The following is a 23,804-nucleotide window of genomic DNA, read 5'->3' as shown; positions in this document are numbered from 1 at the left end:
ATCCCTTGACACTAAAGTGCAATTTAGCATGGCCAATTCACCTAACCTGCACATCTTTGGATCGTGGGAGGAAACCGGAGCACCTGGTGGAAATCCATGCAGACACGGGGAGAACATACAAACTCCACGCAGACAGTCACCCAAGGCTGGAATTGAACCCAGGTCCCTGGCTCTGAAGAAGCAGTGCTAACCACTGCTGCCCACCTCGTTTTTATCCTTTAATTCAGTCTTTAAACTTACCTCTTTAACCAAACTTCTGGGGCGAAATTCTCCTACCCGCCCCGTCACATTTCTGCCCCGACCGGCCGGCGGGAGTCTCCGTAACACCGGCCGGTCAATGGGGTTTCCCATTGTGGGGCAGCCCCACGCCGTCGGGAAACCCCCGGGCACCAGCAAAATGGAGACTCCCGCCGGCGGAGAATGACGCCCCTGATATCTGCCCAGCTATATCCTTATGTGACTCAGTGTCAAATGTCGCATTCTAACATGCCTGTGAAGCACCTTGAGACATTTTATTACAATAGAGACGCAAGATGAATGTAAGTTGTTGGTATTCTGTGTACAGTTATTTCCTTTCCCTGCCAACTGCAGTTCCCTGATATACCTTTCCCTGCACTCTGCTATAATTTCCTATCTCAATTCCAAATGAGAAGAGGTTTGGGTCTTATGCTGAGGGCAACATTTTCACCTGTACATTAACCCAGGCCGAAGTGTTAAGGATGGTGGCAGCTCAGCCCTCGCTATCCGAAGAGTCAGTGGGGAACACGCCGCTGCCAACTGCGACTGCCCTACTGCCATTTTACAATCAAATGAGCATTGATTGGCATTGAGCCAATTTGATTGACCAGTAGCTCTTTACAACAACAGCGCTGCAGTGGCCAGAAGGGGAACTTTACAGATGTGCCGGAAAATAACTCCCAGGAACCAGAGACCAAGGTAAGCAGATAGGGCCCCCGAACGGGGAGGGTAGGGAAGGCCTGTGTGGTCGCAAAGGGGGGGGGGGGGGGTGGCTTGGGGTGGAGGGCGATCAGGGGCTTGTGGGATTGGCCCGGAGGGGAGGGGGGGGACAGTGGTTTGGAGGTAACTGGGCCTTAAAAGGAGGGCAGCCACAGTCAGAAGGGGGCACCTGATGGAGGCCCTCTCTCCCCAACTCCCGCTTCCTGCCCGAGATCTAACTGTCTTCATTTCCAGGTTCCTCCCACGGAGCTTCAATCCGACCGCCATCCTATAAATTGAAACTGTATGGGAAGCGGTCTATATGCGGCCATTACTTGACCATTTAAAGACCTCAGTTCGGGCCTGGGTGAGTGTCCTGTCAGAGGCCTTGCCTGCCCCAGCATAAAATCACTGTGAGGTCGGGGAAGGCGGAAACCCAGAGGGATTCATGTCCCTGAAGTTTTGTACTCCCCCCCCCCCCCCCCCCCCCCACTCCCATCTAAAAATCAGCCCGAGGTGAGGGGGGGGGGGGGGGGGAGTGTAAAATTCTGCCAATAGACTTGAGCACATAATCCAGATGCACTCCAGCCCAGTTCTGAGACACTGGCGCACTATCAGACATACCCTTCTTTCAGATGAGATGCTAAGATGAGTTTTTTGAGTGGATGTGAAAGATCCCAGAGCACTATTTAAAGATCAGAGGAGTATTCCGTAAGTCCTGGCCAATATTGTCTCTCAATCAACCTTCTTAAACCAGTTATCTGGTCATACTGCATTGATTACTGTTTCAGGGCCTTGCTGTAAGCAAATTGTCAGCCATGTCTCCCTACATTATAATAGGGACTATACTTCAAAAAGTACATATTTGGCTGTAAAGTGCTTTGGGACATTGAGGTCACAAAAGGGGCTGTATAAATGCAAATCCTTTGCGTAAACTGCTTCATAAGGCAAGGAAGCAATGGAAAAGGGGAGAATGAAAAAATATTGAATCAGTTAAGGAGAATGGAAAGAGAAATATGGATACAATCAAAGGGTTCATTTATTTTATATCAGATCTCCAAGCTTACATCAGTCTACAACTATGCCACATATGTTCCTCTGAAATCCATTCATATGGTTTTGCATTATTCAATTTTAATTATTTGAAGTCCTAGGGGTAAATGGGTCTGCGTCCACCTTTGGACCTGGACTCAATGCTACACAGGCAGCACGTGGCTGGTCAGAGAGATACAAAGCCTGCCTGCAACTGGACATTATCTTAGTTTTTTGGGTGAGCTACTGATGCCTTTTTCATCCCCACAGAAATGATGTCCTCCAAGACTGAATTTCAGGTCACCTGCCTTACTGACAGTGGCCCTCAGCACAGTGGGTGTACCTACACCACATGGACTGTAGTGGCTCACCCACCCCCTGCCTTCTCAAGGGCAATTAGGGATGGGAATTAAAATTGCAGGCTGAGTCAGTGACGCCCAAATATCACGAAATAATTAAAAACAGAAGCTGCATTCCAGGAGCAGGTTTGGAGCAGGCAACGGGGAGGCATTATTGCTCGGACTTTGGAGTTAGTGGAAGCACTCCTACTCTCCCTGGCTCCACAGAAAGTTGATAAAATTATTTTTGTTAAAACCCTCATCGGTGACAAATTTAGAGAGGAGACCTTCAATATATTCAAAGCGCCTAACACCTGTTTAAGGCGGCCACCTGGCACGTCTAGAAAATATGCACGTGAATTTTACAGTGAGTAGCACCTGCACAGAATGAACACAGTCCAGCCTGCTGATAAATTGACATCGTCTGTACCCTCTTTATGCCTGAATAATAGGACAAAATATTCTACGGTGCAAATTAGCAGAAAAATAATTTTGGATCGTATTAAAAACTTCTTCATACAAAATGTGATGAATGTCAGAAAGAAGCCCCCACAGAAAGTGATAAAGATGCAGATAGCACAGTGGTTAGCACTGTTGCTTCACAGCACTCGGGTCCCAGGTTCGATTCGGAGTCTGCATGTTCTCCCTGTATCTGCGTGCGATTCATCCGGGTGCTCCGGTTTCCTCCCATAAGTCCCGAAAGACATGCTGTTAGGTGATTTGGACATTCTGAATTCTCCCTCTGTGTACCCAAACAGGCGCCGGAATGTGGCGACTAGGGGCTTTTCACAGTAACTACATTGCAATGTTAATGTCAGCCTATGTGTGGAATAAAGATTATTATATTATTATAGATTTTAAGAACCTTGGAGTAGATGGGAAGCAAAGCTCGACTCTGATAGGCCAAATAGCACTTTATCCAACCTTGACCTTTTTTCTTGAACAGTTCAGTGGACATGACAAACTATTCCTTAAATAGTTTCCGTGTTTAACTGCACATACACGGACTCCAGCAGTTGCTTTCAATTTCGGAGGAGTAATGACGATTGCACTGACATTACTACCATGCCATGGATATCACTTCTAGATGCACAGTCAATCTACTTTTTATAATAATAATAGTCTTTACTAGTGTCACAAGTAGGCTTATATTAACACTGCAATGAAGTTACTGTGACAATCCCCTCGTCGCCACACTCTGGCCCCTGTTCGGGCACACAGAGGGAGAATTCAGAGTGTCCAATTCACCTAACAAGCACGTCTTTCGGGACTTGTGGGAGGAAACCGGAGCACCCGGAGGAAACCCACGCAGACACGGGGAGAACGTGCAGACTCCGCACAGACAGTGACACCTTTTACAGTCTTTAGTGCAGAGTCATGAGGAAAACCCCAATAGTCCTGAAACCTGATCCCAGAAACATTCCCACAAAGGATCCTGGACCTCATCATCATCTAGTTTCTCTCACCTCAGATGCTGCCTGATCAGCTGAGTATTTCCAGCATTTTCTGAATTTATTTGAATCTGTGATTGCGACGTCCAAATATAATGCAACTGGGAATAAGCAGTTGCTAGTCTGTAGATCTTTTATTTTACTCCTTCTGTTTTTACCTTCATGAAGCAAACGTAGAAACATATATGGGCGGGATTTTCCGTTCCTGCAGCTGGCCAATACGGTTCCCCATTGTGGCCACTCCCACGCCGACGGAGAATCCCGCAGATAGACCTTTAGAGATCTAGATAGTTACAGGCAAGTGATGAAGTTACAGTGTTGTGATTTTATTTACTTCACAAGATCACAAACCGATTAAGACTGAGGGAAGCCATTTAGCTTGCCTCAGTTTATCAGTAATGAGACAGCTTGGATTGCATCCATTATAGCATTCAATTGGTTATTAAATGATTGCAGGGTTTTCAACTTTACTGCTCCATCTGGAAGTCCATTCCATGAATTGATAATCTTTGTCTGAAAGTAATCTTCTCAATATCAGTCTTAAATCTATGACCTCATCCTGTTCGTGCAAGTTGCCTTAAAATCATTTTCCTGGTTTACTTTCTCCACACCATTAACCATCTTTTGTGTAACCATAAGATCGCTTTTTGATGTCTCCTTTCAAGTTTGAAAATCGTGGGCTGGATTCTCCGGTCCCCCAGCTGCATGTTTCTGGGCAATGCTCAGTTCTCCGGTGGCAGGATTCTCTATGCCCGCCGCTTGTCAATGGGATTTCCCATTGAATCACTCCACACCACCGGGACACCCGTGGGCAGGGGTGCACTGCCAGTGGGAACAGATAATCCCAACAGCTGGAGAATTCTGGCCCCTATTCCTTTTTTAATTGCACCTCGCAGCTCAGACCCCTAACGCTCTCTCAATCTTTCGGTGCATAGGTCAGACTTTCGTCTGTTTCTGCAGCTAATTACTCTTGGAACAGGTCATTAGTCTCTCGACAGGGGCTTATGGCTTGAGGGGCACATCACATCAAGCATAGCCACACTCACACACAGACACGCTAAGGGGCAATTTAGCATAGCCAATGCATCTAACCTGCATGTCTTTGGACTGAGCGAGGAAACCAGAGCACCAGGCGAACACCAACACAGACATGGAGAGAACGTGAAAACTCCGCACGGGCAGATCCCAGGCCGGAATCGAATCCGGTCCCCCTGATGCTGTGAGGCAGCAGTGCTAACAACTGCGCCACCGTGCCACCCACCCCTAACACCAGGGAACAATATTGCGGCCCTTCTCTCCATTGCTCCCAATGCATGAATGTTTTCCTTGTCAATTAGGCTGGACACAATACTCAAGTTGTGATCTAAGCAGAGCACTATACATTTTGACCATGACTTTCTCTGACCTACAGTTTACTTTTCTGGATGTATGTTTCAACAGTGTATTGCATCTCTGCACTGGTAGGACCTGAGCACAGAATCTCCACAGGCACCTCGGTCCTTTTCAGCTTTGTCCTATTTCAACACTGATCACGGAATATTATGTTGTCCATTGTTTCTTCTTATATGTAGTACCTTAAACGTATCTGAATTAAAATTAATCTGTCATATTTCCACCCAGTGACATATTTTGTTCAATACCTTTTATATTGGCAGCACGGTAGCATTGTGGATAGCACAATTGCTTCACAGCTCCAGGGTCCCAGGTTCGATTCCAGCTAGGGTCACTGTCTGTGCGGAGTCTGCACATCCTCCCCGTGTGTGCGTGGGTTTCCTCCGGGTGCTCCGGTTTCCTCCCACTATCCAAAGATGTGCAGGTTAGGTGGATTGGCCATGATAAATTGCCCTTAGTGTCCAAAATTGCCCTTAGTGTTGGGTGGGGTTACTGGGTTATGGGGATAGGGTGGAGGTGTTGACCTTGGGTAGGGTGCTCTTTCCAAGAGTCGATGGGCCGAATGGCCTCCTTCTGCACTGTAAATTCTATGATCTATGATATTCTTGGGGCAGGCTCCTCTGATTTCAATGTGTGCCCTAGTTTGGCATCATCTACAAATGTGACCAATTTGCATTGAGTTTCTGCATCAAACAGCCCAAGCCGTTGATGCAAATTAAAAGCAGTAGCTCGCCCTGGGGCACCCTTCTTGCTATTCTCCCATCCAAACACAACTCCTCCAACTGTTTTTTTTTACCCGTCAGCCAATTTATTGTCTATTTCCAAAATGCCTATCCAAAACTAACACCATCATATTCCAGTTAGAGCCACATACCATTGGTAAGACATAGTAGATTGTAAAAACTATCAGAGCCAGCATGCTTAGATAAGTATCTAATAACCCGCTACATTTGTAGGTTATTTGTCAGCAAAACCGTTTTATTTTGCCAGTTAATTCAATATGTCCCCATCGACTGATCTTCTTGTTCTCTGATTTATGGTCAGTGGGATGGCTCTTCACCATATTAGTGGTGGCCAAAGAAAATAATATATTCAAAGGGTTCAATTCCACAGAATGTCCTGAGAAAATAAAATGAATACCACTGAATTTTGTTAAGGAGTATTAACGGCTGTGGTGACGTTAAAATCTGGATGACTTTGTAAATTGCTCATGTTTTGCCCGATTGTCTTATGATGTAATTTCACCTCGTGTTGAAGCCATGTTTTGTTTATTGTCCAAATAATGGAGCTAGAAACCCTAAGGAAACATAAACTTTGGAAGTCATCCATTATCCAAAGGCACATGTTCACTCCTTCTGGTCCAGAGGAGTAGCTTTGCTACAAAAAACTAAAATATTAGTTTCTGCAGCCTAGTAACATAAGCAATAAAGTGATCCCCTCCCAAGACCGTCATGGGCCCAAAACCACAACTCTTTGTCGCTTATATTTACTGGTATCACGTTGGCAGACTTTATGAGAGTTGTTTAAAAATTAATTCAAGGGATGTGGGGATCACTGGCTAGGCCCAGAATTTATTGCCCATCCCCAATTGTCCTTGACAAGCTGGTGGTGAGCTGCCTCTTGAATCACCGCTGCAGTCCACGTGGTGGAGGTACACCCACAGTGCTGTTAAGGAAGGAGTTCCAGAATTGTGAAGGAACATCAATATATTGCTGAGATACTAATGATGTAGTAACACAGAAAAGTGCGTTCATATTTCAGAAGAAGAAAAACCTGTTTCGCCCCATCTCATCCCAACTGAATTGTCAGCTCTGACACCCTAATCACATGGTAACACCAAAGAGAAAGTGAAAGTTCACAACCTTCACTGTCTTGCTTTCTTGGTTGCAAAAGAATTTGAACCAGAAGGATGGCTTTGAGGGTGTGGAAAGGAAAATTGGAATTTGGTGAAGTGATGCATTTATTTTGAATCTTCACACACCTTTCTGTCAATTAGAACCATGTATGAAGACAATTGTCTAATTCTTGGTTTTATTTTCTTGCCTCAGTCTGTCTCTCTGTCAGGACCATGTTTGTTGTCACAACGATTGACTGAGAATAGGATTTTATTTTGTTGATTATTCCTTGTTAAAACTAAACCTCTCGGTCTAGTGAAAGCAAAGGACCAGATGTAAGCCTGAGACCATTTTGCATCCTATTATTTAAAAATAAATAAAATGTAACTAAAGAACGATAGAGTAAAATAAGGTACCATTTCCATTGATTTGCAGATATAGTCACAATAGCAATTAATTAAAATTACTCTAAGTGAAATGCTTGTTTAGGCTTAAAGTCACTTAAAGCACTGGTTATTGAATTTTGTACATTTATTATATTGCAGCGCCTCATCTGAACATATGGAACTGTCAATAATAGTTATTGTTCCAGTAATAAAGGTAAGTTATAATAAACATTATGGTATACATTTTAGACTTGGTTTAGGGTCCTTCTGTACTGGGACTGACTGGGAGTGTTGCTTTCGAATGTTTACATTAGAAGGTCCAGAAAAATAGACCACATGAAATATTAATTGGGAAAGGGAGCTGTTTTGAGTTAACATGATGCATGGTTAGAAGCATTAAGCAATTCCCTGTCATGTTGAAATACAGTACAGTAATCTAAACCTGAGATCAGAAAGTCCCACCCTACCAGGATGACATCTTTATTTCCTTGTGTACGATGGCATGCCATCTCTGCCTGAGATGATTCAGTATGACATATCAACATGGGAAATCCAGATGTATAAAACACCCCGAGCAGTTTTGTGCAGTTATGTAAGCTTAGCAGTTTTCCCTGTTTAACAGTACATAAGGGAGGAGAATGGCAGCCTGACCAGAGACTAGAGCCTGGCAATGGTGAGGGGGGTTGGAGTGGGGTTGGGGACATGGAGGAGTGAAGTGGGAAAGGCCTGGCGCCCTGAGTGTGGTGATGGCGGGGTGGTGGGAACAGTCAGTCAAGGTAAGAAGATGAGGGTCCTAAAGGGCAGTGTCATTACTGTCACATATGTGTCTATCTCACGTGTTGGCTGGCGGAGTCCTTACAGAACGTTAAGTTCACCTACAACATTTCACTTAACCCGCTGAGAGTGAACTCAGATAATGTCCTTAACAATGCATAGAAGCGAGGACCAGCTGAGCCTGCAAGTTCAGACATGTTCCATAGAGTGCCAAGTAAACCAATGGATGCTAACACGAACATTCAATAAAAAGTGAAAGAAAAAATACAACATTATTTCTTCCACGATATTGGAAACGCCCCTAACTCCCCCGTAACCATCAATGTGGCAAGCAGGAGGCTAGCTCTCTGACGAAGATAATCTCAACAAATAACAATGATGTTCGCATGAATAAAGTGAAACCAATGTAATGTGAACTAATTGCAAGTAAAATTTAATTTTGAAGACCCCCCTGCCACCTTTGTACTTGCAAGTCCTATGTTAATGGAAATGAAGTAGGGCAAGATATTTTTGGCTGTGATGTAGAGCCTCCTTGTTTGTCTAGGAGGCCCTTTAATAGCCTACCCATGCCTGCCGCATTGTCAGCTGACGACAGGGTTAACCACTGAAAAGCATTCCCTGCCGCTGAATCTCACGTATTTCCCATGCAGACCACCCCACACTTTAAATTTTAATTGCAATCATGTGGGAAACGGCAAAAAAACAAGGGAGTGGAAATGGTACATACTTCTGCTTCCGTCATTGGGAATAGTGTGGTATTGACAAAATCCTGGCCTATAATTCCAATTGTGTTGGAAATGTGAAAATCTCATCGCCGGAATGTCACCCAACAAGATTAAATAATGTGGTTTGTAATGCTGGATTGTCTCAGGGGAATCTTTGAATCGATTTAATCTTCTGGCAGGTTATAACTCCCAAGGGATTTACATAATCTGGGAGAGTTCATGAACCAAATTATATTTCTACATTTCATGTTTTCTCAATTCTAATTGGACTCTTGATGCCATTCCCATCGAACAGCATAATAATGTTCGATAAAGACATGATTTAACAGAAAAAGAAGAGGCCCATTTTGGGTGCGTAGAGCTACCTAATGAGACTCTGCCCTTTTTTTAGCCTCTGTCGGGAATGCTCCACCAAGGTCGCACTTACCTCATTTCCTTCACTGTCAAACTCAGCCCATCAGTGCAGGAAGAGATCGGGCACCATTTTTAAATGTCGGCCTGAACTTTCATCTCACCTCGGTAACCCACGTGGCCTCTGGACCTCCCCCCCCTGGACCTCCCCCCCCCCCCCCCCCCCCCACTGCCCCAACACACCTCTTAGGGTGTCCTCGAGCCCCCCCCCCCCTCTTCACCGCACCTCTTAAGGGCAGGGCACCCCCAGACGTGATCCCTCGCATGGGCAACCTAGCATCCAGGTACCTTGGCACTGCCAGCCTGACACCCTGGCACTGCCCCTTCCAACCTACCAATGCCACCCGAGCACCTTGACAGTTCATAAGTGGCACTGCCAGGGTATCTGTTGGCAGTACCAAGGTGCCTGGGTGTCCCCAGGTGCCATTTTGTCTGGTCCACATTTGTGTAGCCCAGTGATAAACGGCACCATGGCGAGGTCTCCCAGGCAAGGCCATTAGTTCCCAGGTCTCTGGCGAATCGGTGTAGACTTGCTTAGATGTGCCTAATGGCGTTCCGAGCGTTGTGAATCTCGCGTAAATGGCCTTGTTGTGTCACCAAGTCGGGCGAGACGAGGCCATTGAATAATGCCCCACGATTTCCTTGTTTGTTTAACCAGTCTCTTATTATGTGCCAGGGTTTAGAGAACACCAAAGTATATTATGGAGTTCACCTGACCCACATATTTTAATAGATTTTGGTTATGGGGAGCACAAGGGCCCACTTTACAGGTGTGATGCAACAGAGAACTGAAAGTATTTTTAAACAAAACAATGTTTATTCTATGAATCCAGTTAACATTTTATAAGCACACAGTAAACATCTTATCAACTACCAACACTGATAACCCCCCAAAAAGATACAGTTCTCTATAGGTAGCCTTTAGTAACTTTCCTTACAACATCCATAAGTCGAAAAAAACCTTTTACCAACGTTTGCATTCCTTACAGAAACAGGTATTACATTGGAATCATCAAGTAATCTGGAGACATTCTTTAGATTGCAGAGAGAGAGATCAATACACATCTGCCTGGTTTGAATGCAGCTCTCCAACTGAAAGCAAAACTAAAACACAGAGCCAAAAAGAGCTTGCAGCTCAAACGAAAGTAAAAAGCAGAATCACATTCTAGCTCCACCCACACAATGACATCACTGCAGCCATTTGATAAAAGACACTTTTCTTAAAGGGACATCCACATGACACATTGTAAAACTATAATGGCCAATTTCAGTGCCCAATCTAACCAAAGTTGCCAAATTCCATTAATGCCTAATTCACCCATGGGTAAAACTGTCCGAACCTGAAAAGAAATCAGTGAGGAAACAAATATTTTATGTATATCTATCTGTTACTCATTGCATTACTTCAAAGTGTCTTTGAAAGGCCTTTTCCTGCACTGCTATTATAGGCCTCTGCCAGCCAGCGTGAATTGGCGGATGCGCGGGGGTGCCAGCGTGTGCTGGCGTCATCCCAGCGCATCCGCAGGGGTTTCTTCTCCGTGCCGGCTTTGGCGGACTGTTACACCGGCCGGCGCGGAGGGAAAGAGTGCCCCCACAGCACAGGCCTGCCCGCGGATCGGTGGGCCCCAATCGCGGGCCAGGCCACCGTGGGGTCCCCCAGAGGCCGGATCCCCCGCTCCCCCCCCCCCCCCCCCCGAGGACTACGCAGGCCGCCCTCAGAGCCAGGTCCCGCCGGTAGGGACCTGGTGTAATATACACCGGCGGGACCCGCGGAAAAACGGGCGGCCACTCGGCCCATTGCGGGCCGGAGAATCGCCGGGAGTGCCGCTGCCAATGGCACGGCACGATTCCCGCCCCGCCGAAAAACCGGCACCAGAGAATCCAGCAGCCGGCAGGGAGGTGGGATTTACGCATCCCCCTGGCGATTCTCCGGCCCGGTGGCGGGTCGGAGAATCCCACCCCTGTTCCCCCTAGGGGGTCGGAGGGCCAACAGCAGGGTCACCAATACTGCCTGGGAAGCAGTGGCAGCGGCTGTAAATGCGGGCAGCATGACCAGGAGGACGCGCGTCTGGCCATCTGGGCTGTCACCACCATTCTGGGCTGCGATTCACTGGTCCAGCGCCAGAGTGCCGGCGCAAAAACGGGAGTACTTTACTCCAGCGCCGGTTCCGAGACCCGATTCTCGTGTCCTGCGGGGGGGGCAGCATGGCGCCGGCCCTGACACCAAATGGCGCAGTGATCCAGGAGCCGGCGCAGAAGAAAGGAGGACAGAGAGGCCGGCCCGTCGATCGTTGGGCCCCGATGTTGGACCCCCCCTCCCCGGTGTTGGACCCCCCCCCACACACAGGCCGCACCCGGACCCTTCAACCCCGAGGTGCTGCCGGCTCAGAGCATGTTAGAACGGCGCCGGAGGGACTCGGATTTTTTTGGACGGCCGCTCGGCCCATCCGGGCTGGAGAATTGGGGGGCCGCCGGAGGATCGCCGCTATGGCCATTTATGATGATTCTCTGTGCGGCCTGGTGCCAAGCGTGCCCGCCTGATTTTTCACGGGCAGGAGAATGGCGTCGGGGCGGCGTGGTGCGATTCGCGCGCCCCCCCCCCCCCCCCCCACCGATTCTCCGGTCTAGCAGGGGGTCGGAGAATCACACCCCTGGTCTTTGTCAGTATTTGGAGGAGGAGCTAGACTGACAATCAGTTGGGACTTTCACCCAGCGACCCTTAAAGCCCCCAAACCTCTCCCAAGCACATGTGTCCCGCCTTCTCTCAGAGTGCCATCCACCTAGCCAGTGTGCTGGGGAACCTCGCTCACTCACCTCCAGCCACATCAGGAGCCCCTAGACCGTGACCCCTGCCGGGAACATTAGGGAGACCATGCTCAGGCACCCTCCCCTGATCCACATGCTCACCCTTTGTTCACGAGGATATCCCCAGTGCTGAAGTCCAGCACTGATTGTTTGATTGTTGCCTGCTGCCTCTATGGTGCTGAAGCTTCCAGAGTTCAGGCAAACTGTTCTGGCTTCAAAGTTTGATTGAAATAGGATGCAATAATCAGCATGTGAGACATGGCATGTGTACCCACGAGTCGGCACTTGACTCATATTTTATTGGCAATGGTCAACAGTAACAAAGATTTGAAAATCAACTATGTAACATTCCACATATCACACTAACCATTAATCAACAAGGAAGTGTTCCATAGTGGTACCAATGCAAAGTCACATCAGCTCAAAAAATCCAAACACAAGGTATCACCCCTTTTAGGTCCTCAGCAGAATGGAGGACAAGCCTTACAAGTGTTTTATCTTTCCAGAACTTTGTCGTAGAAATGATCTGTTCATCACTGCGTTACTTGTTGATTGTTTCACGTATCAGTGTCATTCTCTGTCACAGCTGTGCAGGCCCTCCCACACGGCCCAATCTTATCAGAAACAAATCCTGACATCCACATATTCCACTGGAGCTCAAAGTACAGTTGAATATCCTTGAATTCCAAGATGTCCCAGTTACATGCAGCACTCACCACACCAGCAACAAAAGCATCAGAAATCTGTGAAAGCATTTCTTCAATGGCATCATCAGCAGGCCCATTTGGATCAATGTTGTGCACCAGGTCCCACAGCGTCTTCTTGATTCAATCCTGAGTGCTTTCTGGACCCATACATCTTCCGCAGCATGGTGTTCTAGGTTCAAGGTATCTTAGAAAAAATTGTCCTTCTTTCAGGCTACAAAAGAAGAAGGAAACAGCAGCAGCAGCCTCCAGGCATTTGCAGCTAACAGCAAGAGCAAGCAGTAAACACAACTTGCAGCAACACCTGAGAGCTGTGAAGTGTTCACAGAACTAACAAGGCCAATTGCTTATTACCAATAGCCAACAGCTGTGAAGCTAGAGGCTGCTCAGCATCAAAGGGGATTAAAGTGACCTTCAGCATATAACCAAGAACAGGGCTCTGTCCTGGAAGTTCTCGGTACGATATACAGGCCACAGCAGTAGTTGCCCCTGTTATGGGTCTGCATATGTAAAGATGGGTTGAAGGCATCACCAGAGAAAAAGCCCCTCACCTCCTCCCCCAGCCCCCAGCCCAGGAGCAACCCCCGACCTGAAAAGCTTCAGCCCCCCAACCAAGCCCAATCCCCAGAGGGGGTTCCCCAGCCCCAGTGCTTTAGAGCTGCATGCCCCAAAATGGAAAGGGCTACTCACCTCCTCACTTCCCCTCAGCAGCCATTGCGCCAGCTTCACGTTTTTAAGAAGTACTAAACGATGCCCGCGTGATTTCTCGCTGGGGAGCCGGTTAATTTCCAGGAGACTGGTAGATTTGATTTCAATCTCGCGAATGAGATGGAAATTGACGCTAATTGTTGTTAATGTTATGCTCGCCATATTTGGGTGTGATCTGGAACTCGCCATCGGGAGTGGGCCAGTTAGATAGCAAACTGATCCGCGCCGCCTTTCCCACTATTTTACCAACACGCCCAGTTCTGCGCAGGGTGCAACACAGTGGTTAAATTGCGGCCATTGTTTTTGATAGGGGAACAAACAGAAGTGCTCATTTAGCTGTGACTTTTGGAAAATAGCAGCATATACGGGGGTGGAGGGCGTGAATGTTTGTGGAGGGGGTGCCAATCTAGCGGGCTGTGTAGCCACCTGGGTTGGCCAACTCCCGGTGTAAAATGGAGAACAGCAAAGGCTGCAGGGAAATTCAACCAACACAGGCAGAAACCAGCAGGTGCAAGTTTACTGTGTATTAAACTCTGCGAAAGCCCAGACAGCATCGATACAAGCAGCCATCTGCATAATAATGTAGCAGCCATCTACATACTAATAAGCAATCCCCGGCAACAATCGCAGCATTTGGGACAAACAAAGCTAAGCCAGACTCCCCGGCGCCAGCAGGAGCCAACACAAAAGAGGTTAACGGACACCTCAAGACTGCCCATCGATCAGGGAACCGCTCCGGTATTGGAGAAATTGAACCAAGCGATTGGAACGAAGTCCAATCACCTAGAAACAGGTACAGGGTCTGCCCTGAAAGGTGGGAAGCCCCTGGGGACTATAAAGTTAAGCCCCCAAGCTCAAATCGTTCTTCTTGACCGGGTCACCCAGCAACGCGAACCAACCTTGTCCGTGACCGGTTCAACTGCCGCCGAGATCCAGTAAGTCTTAAGTCAACGCTTGCTGCGCGATAGGCGCTCCTAGCTACCAATCCGTACCAACTTCGAATCCCGCAGACTCAGAACCCGAACGAAAGGCCATTTGTTCCCCTGACCTGGTGGGCCAGTCTGAAGCTAAGTATAGGCCTGTTAGTTGTAGAAGTAGCTTAGAAGTAGAATTTGTGCATGAGTAGCGATTACTGTGTATAATAAATGTGCTTTGATTTGAATCTTACTAATCGGTGTATTGAGTTATTGAACATTACTTGGACTTGAACCTCGTGGCGGTATCATAAAGATACCTGGTGACTCGAGAGCAACGGTTATAAAACAGAGCCAATTGAACCAACCAAAAGTAGCAACTGCTGCTTCGTCCTGCATGGTGTCGAGCTTCTTGAGTGTTGTGGCAGCTGAACTCATCCAGGCAAGTGGAGAGTATTCCATTACACTCCTGGCTTGTGCCAGGACGATTGTGGACAGGCTTTGGCAGTCAATGGATGCTGCCTACTCCCCCACAGGACCTCCCTGACTTCCCAATAGGAATGATAGAATTGTGTGTTAGCTATGGTTTAGTTGGTAGCAGTCTTGTCTTAGAGTCAGAAGTTTGCGGTTTCAAGTGCTGCTTCAGGATTTGAGTACAAAATTCAAGGCTGACTCTCCAGTGCAGTACTGGGGGAATGCTGCAGTGCTGGAGGTGCAGCCTCTCAGACAAGACATTAAACCAAAGACTCCATCTACTCCTTCCAGTTGATATATAGGATCCTGTGGCACTATTTGGGGGAGATGAAGTACAGTGGTAATGTTGCATGGATCAGAAATCCAGTTGGCCCAGGCTAATGTTTGGGGACATGAGTTCACATCCCACCAAATCAGTTGGTGGAATTTAAATCCAAATATTCAATTTAAAAGAAAATCTAGAATTTAAAGCGTGTCTCAGTAATGGTGACCATGAAAGTATAATTGATTGCAGTAAAACCCCAATCTGGTTCACAAGTTTTGTTAACGAAGGAAATCTGCCATCCTTGCCTGGTCTGGCCTACCATCCTCTCAAATGGCCTAGTTCAACAGCAATTAGGGGTGGCCTTGCCACTAATGCTCACATCTCATGAAACAGTCAAAAGGAAATAATTATGTGCATTAGCCCTGGCTGATATTTTCAACCCTAATCCCGGCACATTTTAGTTAACTGCAAGTTCCATTTCGCACAGTTTTGCAACTAAATCCGGCACGGCGGTAGCACAGTGGTTAGCCCTGTTGCTTCACAGTGCCAGGGTCCCAGGTTCGACTCCCAGCTTGGGTCACTGACTGTGCAGAGTCTGCACGTTCTCCCCATGTCTGCATGGGTTTCCTCTGGGTGCTCCGGTTTCCTCCCACAAGTCCTGAAAGACGTGCTGTTAGGTAACTTGGACATTCTGAATTCTCTCTCTGTGGACCCGAACAGGCGCCGGAGTGTGGCGACGAGGGCCTTTTCACAGTAACTTCATTGCAGTGTTAATGTAAGCCTACTTGTGACAATAAAGATTATTATTATTATTAGTTTCCTAATCTGTATAAATCACTTAAATATTGCATTACCAAGTGAGTTATCATTTACTAATGATGAGCTCCTCATTCCAATTCCAATATATCTTGTTTTTAACTTTGGGCAAATGAAGCAAATCTATGGAAATTAAGGTCGGATCCACTTATTAAACAGCATGATGTGCAAAATGCAGATTTAATGTATGAAGTTATGGCTTACGCTAGGCTGAAAGTGAAGACGTTCCAGTGGTCCCTCTAATTTTTCATGTTGGGGCTCAGTTTTGTTTGATAGAAGAAAGTCTATCATTCTTTAAGATCTGAATATTGGAAGTTCTTGGGGAGCAGGGGAAAGTTTTTTAATTGAAATTTTATGTGATGCCAAGGGAGGGCCAAGGGAGCTAATCATGTGACTTTTTAAAATCACTGCCACCACATGGCGTCAGTTACTGACATCGATTTGTACAACTGTATGTAGCTGAGCTTCAGAAGCCAAAATTTCAAACAAATTTCAGGAATTTACAAATTATTTTATGTGTTGCTCGCTATTTAATCAAGTTGGTCACTGACAGCTTGCTGAAACTTTTTTTTATATATGAGGTGTGCCAAATCCATCATTTTATTTTAGGGAATGAGCAGCCCACAGGTTATCTATCCAGTTCCTCACTTTCTAAAAGTCACATTGAAAATAATGAAGTTGCAGGGATTTCTCTTCTGATTCAGCTGAATATATCTTGCTATCAGTTGAATAAAAGGCTTGTTGCAAATTAAGCTTTTATTGCACAATTTCTATGGAAATCTCATGGCAGTCAGACACAATGAGAAAGGTGGGCAGTGTGGATGTTGAAAGAGTGATCCCAGATGACATCTGTTAACAGGACACAATTGAAACTTTGCTCCTTTTTTGGTGTGTGTGTGTATGCGTATACAGACCAATAATGGATACAATAGACATCTCAGCAAAGCAACGCCTTGCATTTATATAGCACCTTGAACATAGTCCCAAGGCGTTTTACTCCAGCATAGCCAGACCAATACTGAATCTAAAACAAAGATGGAGACATTCATTCAGATGACAGAGGACTTGGCCAAAGAAGCATGGCTTTAGGAGCTTCTAAAAGGAGTGTTGATGAGGATGAGAGATTCAGCCAGGGAATTGCAGAGCTTTGGGCTTAGATGACTGAAAGTACGGCAGATGGTTTGGGATGCGCGTGAGGTGGAAAGAGGTGGGATAGATAAGAGACCAGAACTGGGAGGACAGCAGAGCTGGAGGAGATTGGGTGTACGGAGAGAGGGGGGGGAGAGGTATGGGCAGGGAGGGGGAATGGTGGGTGGGGGTGGGGGACGCTATTGAAGACCATGGAGGGGTATGGACACAAGGATGAGAATTCTAGAAGCTGACTCTCATAAAAGCATTGACGTGGGATAAAGGAATAACTCATGGGCATTTAATGCGTTAATATATATTCATGGGAAGGATTATTTCGACAGCAAAAGGTGAGAATATGTATTTGCATGTTTATTTTCAACATTACACATTTGTCAGCATTTTGCCATTTCTGTCGATATTGGCTCACCAAACGCTCTTTGAAGTGCAATCCATTTAACAGATTGTTATCTTTTTGTCACGGAGATTGAAGCCCTGAGCAGTAAGTTTTATTTACAGAAGGAGCTGGCACACACACTCTTGCCCCTGAAGTTCTGAACTCGGTCACTGGCGTGGAATAGTACTGGCGAGCTGGGGGTCAGCAGGAAATTGGACACAGGTCTGGATTCAGCAAGCTTCAAAGTCTGGATTTTTTGTTACCAAACTAGAATGTCACATGCACAGATCACATTCCACCGAGGATTTTGTTTTTGGCAAAGATGAGACATGAATGACAGCACTTCAAGGAGGATTCTATTTCCACCGCTGACTGTACCCGTACAGCGAATCGAAAGTAAATATTTGCTAAAGAATCTTTAGTACTGTGGCAGCAACTTAACGTGTTCTGTTATCTTGACAGGAATGAGTGCAGGTCCAAATATGTGGGAGCAGGGACGGAAAGGAGCCACTGCGACTCATTGTCAACCCATTAATCTGACTAAACCTGTGGGGTACAGCAGGCATTTAGATGGCACCATTCTGTGTTCCAATATTTTGTTGGCATTTAACCTGGTGTTGTCAGACTTCTTACCGTGCCCATCCCAGTCCAAAACCGGCATCTCCACTTCATAAGATATAAGAGGTTGGAATGTGTCATTTTTAGATTATTTTACCGGTTCTTTAATACCTCCGGTTTGCACTGATGTCTAAATCTACATTGTTTGTAACAAATGCAAAACATTTATGAAGTTTACATCAGCACAACATTAGGGTGTACAGGAGAGATTTAAATCATGTTCCAATGAAGAGGCTGTGACATTTTAACGCAGAGCTCCTCCCTATGAGCTTGGAAGTGTGGAATATGGAGCAGCTTCTGAGTAGGAAAACCAGTAAAAAAGACAGGACAACCAGATTGTTTTATACAATAGTGTATTTAAGTGAGTGCCAAAGCAGCATTGAATTGTAAAACGAAAGGCAGCAATTTGTGTACAATATGTGGGAGCAGGGGAAGCAAAAAAGTCACTGAGATGCTTCTTTCTTATCTGTTAGCCTTTTGGGATGGATATTCCAATTGCATTTGCACTAATTCAAGGAAGAGGAAAACGATGAGCAGGAATTCCTGGATGCCAAGAAGCAACGTCACATTGGAGGAGGAGGGCTTCTATCCACAGGCACTGTCCCAGATGAATATGTCAACAGCAACTAGAACTTTCTGAGACTTGCAATGTCTCTACAGGCAAAGATTCTTTAAGGAGTCAGTAAAGATAGCTATGGAACTTGCTTTAAGAGCACACACTGTCAGCAGGTATATCACGGAATCACAGAAATTGTACAGTGCAGAAGGAGGTAATTTGGCCCATCACATCTGCACCGGCTCTCCAAATGAACATCACGGCTCAGTGCCATTCCCCTGCCTTTTCCCCATTCCCCTACATATCATTTATATTCAAGTAACAATGTAATGCCCTCTTGAATGCCTCAATCGACCTACCATCACCACACTTCCAGGCACTGCACTCCAGACCTGAATCACTCGTTGTGTCAAAAGATCTTTTCTCATGCACATTTGCTTCTTTTGCAAATCACCCTGAATCTGTTCTCTCTTGTTCTGGATCCTTTTATGAGTGAGAGCAGTTTCTCCCCAGCTACTCTGTTCAACTCCCTCTTTATTTTGAATATCTCTATAAAGTTTCCTCTTAGCCTTCTTCTCTCCAAGGGCAACAGTCCAAACCTCTCCAATCTATCCTCGTAACTTAAGTTTCTCTACCCTGGAACCATTCTTGTAAACCTGCTCTGCACGCTCTCCACTGCGTTCACATCCTTCTTATAGCGTGGTGCCCAGAACTGTACACAATATTCTAGCTGAGGTCTAACTAATGTCTTGTATAAGTTCAGCATAACCTCCTTGCTCTATTACTCTATGCCCCTATTGATGAAGCCCAAAATACTATATGCTTTATTAACTGCTCTCTGTGCACCTGTACTGCCACTTTCAATGATCCATGCACATACATTCCCAGGCCCATAAAAGCAGAGAATTCCTACAGTGCAGAATGAGGCCATTCGGCCCATCGACCCTCTGAAAGAGTACTCGACCTAGGCCCACCCCCCCCACCCCCCACACCCTATCTCTGCAATCCCTTTAACCTACACATCATTGGATACTAAGGGGCAATTTAACATGGCTAATCCACCTAACCTGCACATCTTTGGACTCTGGGAGTAAACCGGAGCAGCTGGAGGAAGCTCATGCAGACACATGGAGAACGTGCAAACTCCACACTGGCAATCACCCAAGTCCGGGTCCCTGGCGCTGTGAGGTAGCAGTGCTAACCATTGTTCCACTGTGCTATCCCTCTGCTCCTGTGTCCCTTTTAGATTTTTATCCCTAATTGTTCGTGCATCATGTTCTTCCTACTATTGCTGGTAGTGAAGGTGACAGACAGTTTGAATGTTTTCACCTCATGCTTTTACAGGAACCACTCAGAACAACAGGAACATTACGATCTGAAGTGGGACCACTGCAGGTGTCTGATGCCAAGAGCAAACTACTTCCTCACTTTCCCCATTGGCATGACAGTGCAGCATGAGGCAGCGATAGACTTGTTTTTAAAAGGCAGGTTTCCCCAGAGTCCAGGGTGTCATCAATAGCACACATCACCTCCATGTGTTATGCTTGATAGTCGTGCTCCCCGTAAACCATCTAAGGATTCCACTCAAACAAGGTTCAGAGTGTGGATGACCTCGAGCACAGAATGGGCAATTAGTGAATTATTGACTTGCAGAATCTATAATAAACATAAATTTCAATAAACGAATAGGAATTAACTTAGCAAACACATTAAAAGTTCATGGCTTGTGCAATTGCCCATTTTAATTAAACAAATTCTTTTAACCCAGCCCCGAAAAATAGTTCAGAAGAAAAACATTTTGGACAGAATTTCCAACATTTCGATTGAGGAAATAGAAACCCATTTTCAATAAATAACCTGTGTCGACAGTTAGAAAGGACTACAAAAGAAATCACAGCTGTTGCTAATCACAGGTCTTGTCTAACTTAGCACTTTATAATAAAAAAGTTGCAAAGTTTTTAAAAATGTGACCTGCCTGAAATAAATCTCAGTAAATTCAATCTCCTGTTTGTTTGAAAGTCTTTTGGAAAAAGCAAAGAAACTCATAAATTCTGCTGTGAAGGTAGGCCCATTTGCTTCAAATCAAAAAATTGCTAATGCTCGCCCAGAAATTCCTCAAACTGCACATGCTCAGAATGCAGATATATGGCTGGGAACTTTTTCAGTCAAAAGGTTTGGATCACAAACCTTTAATAACCATTCTCAGGTACATTCAGCTGGTAAGTTCCATCCTGTCATTGTGAAATACGTTAATTTTTTTATATTTTCACTTTGGTTGAAATGAGATTTACAGTTATTGAGAAAAAAGGCAGCAATCTGTATTTACAAAAAAAATGTGAAAAGCAGCCTTTTGGCAAATTAGAACTAGCTTTGTCAGACAAAGCGGCTGTAAAGTCAGGACTGTTGTGGTGGAGTCAAACTCCCTGATCCATAGTCTCACCCAGTGGGCTATGAGCCTTGTTCTTAATTTTATTCATGGGAGTGTGAGCCTTGGCTCGGTAGTGCCTGTCTCACCTCTGGGATCAGAAGGTTGTGAGTTCACGTTTCATAGAACCATAGAATCCTTACAGTGCGGAAAGAGAACATTCGGCCCATCGAGTTTTCACCCATCCTCTGAAAGAGCACCCTATCCAGACCCACTCCCCCACCCTATCCCCGTAACCCCACCTAACCTATAGGGCAATTTTATCATGGACAGCCCACCTAACCTGCACATCTTTGGAGTGTGGGAGGAAACCGGAGCATTGGGAGGAAACCCACGCAGACACGGGGAGAATGAGCAAACTCCAAACAGACAGTTACCCAAGGCTGGATTTGAACCTGTGTCCCTGGTGCTATGAAGCAGTAGTGCTAAAAGACTCAAGCACCTAACATAGGCTGACTCTGCAGTAACAAGGGACTGTTGCATTGTCACAGCTATACTTGTTTGAATGAGATTTTAAACTGAGACCATCTACTGCCCACTCAGGTAAATCTAAAAGATCCCACGGCATCCTTTGAAGAAGGGGAGGGGAATTTCCTGAGCAATATTTATCCCTCAACCAAAACAGGATTTCTGGACTTATCCCATTGCTGTTTGTGGGATCCTGCTGTGCAGAAATTGGCTTCTTTTAAAAATAGTTTTGTTGTTTCTTCTTTCCTTCCATTCTGTCTGACCAAAATAAAATCAGGATAATCGTGTTACAAATGTGGTTGGTTTTTGCTGTACATGCCTCTTCCTTTCACTTGGGAGAGCTGAATTAACAGCCAGCAGAAAGAATCATATTCATGCGGAGCTTGCAATCCAAGACTGGGAACTCAGATGGGAAAATGCCCTTTTGCATAATCCCTGCCCAATTTTCACACTTTTTCCATTGGGACTTGTAATTGTCGCTGAAGTATCTTGCAGAAAATGGGCACAAGCTTCATTAAGGCCATGAAGTCTTTTTCCAATGAACTAAAAACATATTCCTTGTTTTTAGTGTTCGGAATGCCCCGCCAGTCCATTTCAAATGGGCGATGAGGGGAAGACATGTTCTGGCCTCAAACAAACTCATTTGGAGCTTGCACGTTCTTCCCGTGCGTGCGTGGGATTCCTACGGGTGCTCTGGTTTCCTCCCACTGTCAAAAGATGTGCGAGTTAGATGGTTTGGCCATGATCAATTGCCCCTTAGTGGCCAAAGGATGTGTAGGTTAGGTTTCGGGGCTGCGAGAATAGGGCGGGGGAGTGGGCCTGGGCAGAGTGCTCTTTTGGAGGATCAGTGCAGACTCGATGGGCCGAATGGCCTCTTTCTGCACTGTAGGGATTCTATGGAATCTACTTCTTGAAGGAATGTGGGAGATTTTCTTGTTGGAAATGTATTTGCTCCATTGGCACTCTCGGTGTTGGATTTGTGTGTTATTTTGATTCATTGTTGGCTCCACTGATGTCTTCCCCTTTTCTATATTGGTTTGTTTTCTTTTTCTGTTTCTGCAGTTTTGAGACCTGCCATTTTGCTGGCTCCAATCACGATTCAGAACTTGGGAATTGCTCGGTGAGTTTCTCTCTTAGTGCCTTTGAAGAGCAACACAAAGATTAAAAGATGGACGAGCAGCAGAGCACTAAATGTGATGCATCTATCTTAAACTTAGCAACCATGTGTGCAACCTGGGAATGACTGAGAAAATCTACCTTTGTAAGTTATTTTTCACCAGGGAGGCAGTTACGAAGTTGCACCATCTCCACATTTCTGCAGACAAGATTCACCACAGGTTGACTCAATCACGAGCTGTGGAGATGACCATGGCGCTGAACTTTTACTCTGGATGTTTTAAGACACTTGCAGAGATTTGCAGCATTAATCAGCAATCCACCAGTGCATACTGCGGACTGTTCAACAAAGTTAACATTCGTTCGTTTCCGCATGAAAAGCCGCCCAACATAAAGCCCCTTGTGGTTCATAAAAGATCTTACATTCAACCCTCTACACTAATTGCCATGGCCTTCATGAGTTTCATGAGCCATAGGGGGTTCCATTCAATCAAAGCGTAGGTACCCTGTAGCCATCAGCACAGAATCATGCAACAGTCAAAACTACTTTTATTTTAAGATAATCCATCATACTTGTGTTATTTTAAATTGAACACAAACTGGACAGATGGCTGCTAGGTGACAAAATATACCTTGTTTTGTACTGGCCTATGACCCCGCTGAGACAGTAATATGACAAGATACATGATGCTCCCAGGATAATTGTGGAACGTACATTTTGTCTGTTGAATTGGCGCTTCAGATTTCTGGAAAGATCAAGGTTGCACTGTGGTACAGAGATACATATTTCATATCTTTGCCATAAAGGGAAGCCTTCGGTATGACCCAGAAAGCTAAGGACGTCCAGCCACAGGCATCAATGCAGGCAAGGAAACTGAATGCGTGCCAGAAGACATCCCTACTGAAACCCATTCTCACCGAGACTAGTCACATAGAAAATCTAAACATGACCTTGCTCTGAGATGTAATAAGTACGGTTTGTGAAAAACTTAGAAGTGGTAAGAAAATTTAAATAGTAATGGAAATGCTGTCTTTCTGAGAACTACTCCTTATTACTGAGATACGCTGGTATAACATGGCAATAATCAGATGGTAGCAATAAATAGTTTTTCAAAGTTATTAAACAATTA

The 23,804-nt window shown here is 45.6% G+C and overlaps 1 long non-coding RNA gene across 1 annotated transcript in view; it reads left to right on the top strand.

Annotated features, from left to right (window-relative positions):
- Positions 1 to 23,804, top strand: part of LOC140395542 (uncharacterized) — a 25,818-nt gene extending 2,014 nt beyond the window's left edge. Inside the window, exons 2-4 of the long non-coding RNA XR_011936228.1 lie at positions 7,530 to 7,584; positions 17,614 to 17,887; positions 22,621 to 23,804. This is a non-coding gene — a long non-coding RNA (uncharacterized lncRNA). The remainder of the gene's footprint in view (positions 1 to 7,529; positions 7,585 to 17,613; positions 17,888 to 22,620) is intronic.

Source organism: Scyliorhinus torazame, chromosome 18 (assembly GCF_047496885.1).
Source record: "Scyliorhinus torazame isolate Kashiwa2021f chromosome 18, sScyTor2.1, whole genome shotgun sequence".
Classification (NCBI taxonomy): Eukaryota; Metazoa; Chordata; class Chondrichthyes; order Carcharhiniformes; family Scyliorhinidae; genus Scyliorhinus; species Scyliorhinus torazame.
The sequence above is the reverse complement of the archived record's forward strand: the minus strand, read 5'-3'. Positions and strand labels throughout refer to the sequence as shown.